The sequence below is a fragment of the Phoenix dactylifera genome, chromosome 12, assembly GCF_051530095.1.
Source record: "Phoenix dactylifera cultivar Ajwa chromosome 12, Ajwa_hap1_PhDact_Kaust_v1.1, whole genome shotgun sequence".
Classification (NCBI taxonomy): Eukaryota; Viridiplantae; Streptophyta; class Magnoliopsida; order Arecales; family Arecaceae; genus Phoenix; species Phoenix dactylifera.
In genome coordinates this window covers 7,933,294-7,939,400 of record NC_143201.1, presented here as the reverse complement: position 1 = coordinate 7,939,400, position 6,107 = coordinate 7,933,294, and positions in this window count along the sequence as shown.

Below are 6,107 nucleotides of genomic sequence, written 5' to 3'. Positions count from 1 at the left end.
AAACAATGCATAGATTAGAATTTTTTTTACTATATAATTTTTGATATGTAAGTAGTTTAGAGGTATTAGATCATGTCTAAAAGCTCGGATCATCGATATTGGACTTGTACAATCTAATTATGACTTGATCGAATTTGAGTGAAGATTTACTTGGCTAAATCCCAATCTCTCATGTATGTATTTATGTACGTATGTATGTATTTATGTACATATGTGTGTATATATATATATATATATATATATATTTATGTGTGCACGTATATATGTATGCACGTATGTACATACGAATTTTTGTACGTATAGATGTAGATACTCATCTATGTATCAAGATAAATGGGTTAAACATGCAAGTTAAATGGGTTAAAAGAATTACGCATTGTTACCCCTTTATGCATGTATGATGTATATTTGTACGAAGGTTGGTACATATGTACATAGGTACCTATGTATATAGGTATGCAGGTATGTACGTGTAGGTTGGTATGCTTGTACATATGTAGGTAGGTATATATGTAGGTTGGTTTGTATGTATTGAAGTAGGTATGTATGTACATGTATGTAGGTATGTGTGTAGGTATGTATGTACATGTTTGTACATATGTAGGTATGTAACTATGTATGTATATAGGTAGGTAGGTAGGTAGGTAGGTAGGTAGGTAGGTAGGTACATACGTATGTAGGCATGTGTAGATACTACATCCCTACATGTGTACGTACATACATGCCTACATGTGTACATATGAATAAACTTATGTACATATGTACATACCAGCATATGGACGTATTTTTGTATACTTGCATTTCTTCTTGCAACATATATACGTGTATATGTATGTAGGTATGCAAGTATGTATCTATGGATGTGGGTATGTACATATGTAAGTATGCAGGTACGTACGTTTCTATTTATGCATCTAGGTATTCTTTCTCATACTTTCAGATAGATCGTAGCTTTTTTCTTATACTCTTAGCTGCACGTTCTTAATGACTGATTGTTTCTTCTTACTCTTCTCCCCATATCTCAATAAACATGAAGTGTGCCATCATAAAAACGAACATCTAATATATAGTGATTTGGCTTGTCCTATTCAAAATGTAGAATTCGTAGTTTACCCCCAAGGACAAGAAAAACAGCGCAGATTTTGTGAGCTTGCAATTCTTTGTGGCCGCTGGCTCTGCATTCAATTTTATGAACGAATCCGGTTCTAAGCTTGTAGGGTATCGGGAGAACTGATTTGGTTTAGCTCTCAACATATTAACTATCACTGGATTCAGCTGTTGATGAAACATAGCTCTTCCGGTAAATCCAGAATTTCTTGACGTAATTACTAACGCATTTTTTATTGAAAATTTTAGTTATATGTCTGAATCTTTTCATAAGGTGGGTTTGATCTCGCCTCAGAAGTCTGGACAGAGACATGGATGCTATTGCCAATTTGGTCTGTTTGGATCAAACCTTCACTAATCCAAGCCAGAGCCATCTGTGGTGTTCTGGATTATCCAAGACTACAGTAGCCATAGTGTTATGAGCAATCCATCTAGTTTTTCTTTTTGCACAGTTTGTTTGGTGTGGCTTCCTGTGGACGGTGTAGCTAAGCAGCCCAGATCTCCGTAAACCATCAGAGAGCTGATGATGGGCAATGCTTGATGATGCTCGCTTATTAACTTCCAGGTCATCATGATAATGAATGACGTTAGGTTATCAAGTGGTATTTAAATGAATCTCTATCTAGGGCTAAAAACAGATGAGATAAAAATTAGATATTAGTGTACCTTTATCTATATTTTTTTTATTTGATAAATATAGGTGCAAATAGAATATTAGTTGCATACTAAATTTATATCCATATTTATTTCTAAATGGATATGATACAAAGTGGACATTCATAGTTTGATTATAAATACTGGTACAAGTCGGATAGTTAAACTTTTGATGATCGGGTATTATTATGTGAAGGGTAAACAAATAAAGTCAATGCTATGTTAATATCGTTAGTTATTTTAAAAATTCATGATAAGTTTTAACAAGGTTACAAGAAGGATTGGATATTTGGATATGGATCAGATATTTGTCTATCCGTATCTATATCTATTTTTTTTTATGGATATAATAGTTGAATGCTCAAATGTGTACCTATGTGCAGATAGATTTGGATGTAAAAATGAATCTGAAAAAAATACTATACAGTCAACTTTCACCCCTAGCATTTCTCTAATAACTTTTACATAAAATAAACAAAGTTACCAACTTGATATCTGATGCAATATTTTAGCTGGCTAAATTACAGTTTTCTGATGTGCCTGTACTTCACCTTTCTGCCACGCTGGATGTAGTAATGTCTCCATGTCTTTGTGTCCGCCCTATATTGACTACTCTATCCGAGCTATTTGGAGATTGTTGTCCCCATTTTGTCTCATTCCAAATGAGCTAGAAAATTTGGAATTCTTGAGGAACTCGGTTGTTGAGATAGAGAGTATGTCAACAAGCTTGCTTAGGCAAAATCTAGATGCTTGCACAAGCATGCCATCAACATTGAACTAGTCAGAAAGATGAGGATCAAAGAAAAGATAGAAAATAGCAAAGGTCCGAATACTTCAACCATTAAAGACTTTCACCACCCTTTTATTACCGTTCAAAGGAGACTCCCGACGAGATCAATGATTAGTAGACGGGGGGTGCACATAACTCCACATTGTGTGTGGTGTGGGGACGAGGAGACGGTTGATCATGTGCTCTTTCGGTGTGGGTAGGCGAGGGAGACCTGGCAGCTGTCAGGGCTTCCACAGGGGGCCTGGGGCCAGAGGGAATAGTTCGTGCAGGCTATTCGACGGTGGTCCGGTAGCTCCCAGCGGTGCCATTGGCCTTTGGAGTAACTTGCATTGCTCACCAAATCTGGCTGGTTAGGAACGCTCGGACCTTCGGTGAGCACAGCCTGTCTTCGAGGTTCGCGACGGAGCGGGGTCGAGCACAAGCAGCGGAGCTTATTCGAGGTACCTCAGTGAGTGGACCTTTGATAGCTCGAGATATTTGGGATTCTCCTCTTGCTCAGACAGCGCCACGGATGGTGTTCTTCACTTGGGAGCCCCCACCCCCGAGTTTTCTCAAGGTCAACTTTGACGGGTCGGTTATGGATGGAGGAAATAGAGGGGGCACAACCTTTGTTATCAGGGATCCGCGCTTGAGGGTGGTGGCCGTTGGTGCTTGTCAACTCTCATACACCACTATTTCCGGAGTCAAGTTGCGAGCAGCCTGCGCGGGCATTCGCTATGCTCGCCATGTGTTGCGGGCCGACTCTATTATCTTGGAGGGTGACTTGGTCACAGTGATAGGTTGGGTTCAGAGAGGTCCGAGTGGTCTAGATCGGGATCATCCCTTGCTTCGGAATATTTGGTCAATGGCCGGGGATGGGGTGACGTTTCAGGCTAAGCACATTTTAGGAAGGTTAATGGCGCTGCAGACTGGCTGGCCACTTATGTAGCTAATCATTCTGGCGGCATATGGTGGACCCAGGAAAATAAGTTGCCTAGGGCTTTTCGTGATGTTTTGTTTTCTGATGTTATTGGGTATGCCCATACTCGTGTAGCCTAACTCGCCCACCTTAGCTAAAAAAAAAAAGAAAGAAAGAGATGGAACTGGGTAGGTGTGTAGCTTTAGGCTATAGTAGAAGGATGTAGCGCTGGGATATAGTAAGGGTGTAGCGTTAGACAATGGTAAAAGTGTAGCATTGGGCTACAGTAAAGGTATAGTGTTGGTTTATGATGGATAATCTAAGACCTATTACTAGGATAAACAACTATGGTATAAGTAAAGATAAAATAAATTGATTGTCGAAGGGTTTCTAATATAAAGTACAATTCTAATATTTATACTAGTACATAGAAATTGCCCACTATCTACTATTGATTGTTGTAATTTTGTCTGCTTTCATGTCTAACCGTTCTGTTGCCAGCTATCTTCTACAAAGCATGTTGTTTAGCAAGATCATTCTACACCAAGCATTAAGTGAATTACAATGTCTGAATTTTTTGGATTATTAGTATATAGAAATAAATCCTAAGATATATTATACAAAATCTAAAATATTAAATAAAAAATATATACATGAAAATTAATAATCTAAATTTTAGTTGTAATTTAATATATAAAATTAAATTACAAAATTTTTATTTTACAGAAATTAGTTATGGATTATATATAAATATAATAATAAGAAATTGGAAGTTGATATATAGTTATCTAGAAGTTATGTCACAGACATTTAAAGAAAAGTTTTATGTTTTAGAAATTAAGTTCCTAGAGTTTCAAATAGAGAAAAATAATTACTAGAAGTTTAGATTGTTGTTAATTATTACATAGAAGTTAATTTAAATAATTATCAGTTACTCAAAAAATAGATCATAGGATTTGTGATATACATACATCTATTAAACAAAAATCTAGAAAGAAAATATGATATTCAAAAATTTTATATATAGAAATTTAAAATAGGTTTTTTAACAAAAATAAAAATTTCATAATATATTTCATAAAAATTAAGTTATTGAAATAGAAAACATAGAAACTTAATTTTCAAAATTATTTAACATTCAGAAGCTTAAATTTTTAGAAAATTAACTTACAAAAATTAAAATAATTTTTTTTATCGAATTTGAATATTGTATAAATTGTTCCATACAGACTACTTGTTCTTAAAACAAGATAACTCATGCACATTAAAATTATTCTAGTACTAAATGAATATGGATCAGAGAATGAAGAAAGGAATAAAATTGCTGTATTAGCTTATAAGAAGTTAAGATAGATGCATGCAAGGTGTCTCTACATTCCTCACAAGAGAGAGAGAGAGCATAGACAGAAATCCTGAGGGTTCCTACTAGAGAGGAAGAGGGTGATGGTCTTGAAGAGAGAGAGAGAGAGAAAGAGAGAAAGAGAGAAACATGATCAGTGAGGTGGTGCTAGCATTGGTTTCTCATGGAAAAGAGAGATTGATTGGAGGAGAGGAAAAACGTAGGATTTAAAGACAGCAGATTTCTCACAGATGCAGTAGAAGAGGGGGCATGAGTTTCTCATGGAGAGAAGGCACGGATATTAAGAAACCTGAATCCACCCTCGACACTAGATATTATACTCTCTTTCATCCTTGTAATTGACAAGCCTGAATCTCCAAAAAGTTGAGGGTACTTCTTCCTCATTTCATCTTCTAGTTTCTAGGTAGCTTTTCTTTCCAAAATGGTGAGTCCAGCACTTTGACATAGTGAATGATATGTTGCCACAGAATCTGATCCTTCCTGTCCATAATCCATATAGGTTGTTCCTCGTATCTCAAGTTCTCTCTAAGGCATAGATATTCGAGTTTCGTAGTATGGTTTGGGATTGGTATATACTTCCTTAGCATAGAAATATGGAAGATATTTGATACATTAGCTAGTACAAGTGGCAAAGCAAGTTGCCTCGAATTCTTTCTAATTTCTCAAATGGACCCATAAACCCAGGACTTCACTTGCCTCGAATTCTAAATCTCACAATACTATTCATAGGCAATATTTTAAGAAATGCATGATCACCCACCTGAAACTCTAGTTACCATTTCTTATTTTTTGCTGTATAAGCTCAGGTCCTGACAACTTTCTCTCACCATCACATCCCAACAGATAGACGATCAACATTTCCTACCATATAATTCCTTACAAGATGGCACTTGGATGCTAGCCTGCTAACTATTATTATAGGCAAAATCCACATGCTCAGCCATGAGCTCTTCTGGTCAATAAATCAATATCTCAACATATCCTCCAAATTTGAATAGTCTTTCTTGTCCGACCATTAATTTGTGGGTAGAAAGCTATACCAAGGTTTATCTGAGCCCCAAAAAACAAAAATAGTCCATCTTCCTTCTCTTGCCTTCATTTTTTCAGCTCCAATTTTGAAGCTTGTCTTCCTGTTTGTCTTTGCATCAACTAATATATTCTCATCAACCAAAATGAATCTAGACATTGCACTCGATGCTGTAATTCGAGGAAGGCAAGAAGTGCTAGATCACTTACGAATTATAGGATTTCTAAATCCACATGTACTCATCTGTTATTTCTCTGGCTTCTTCATTCTA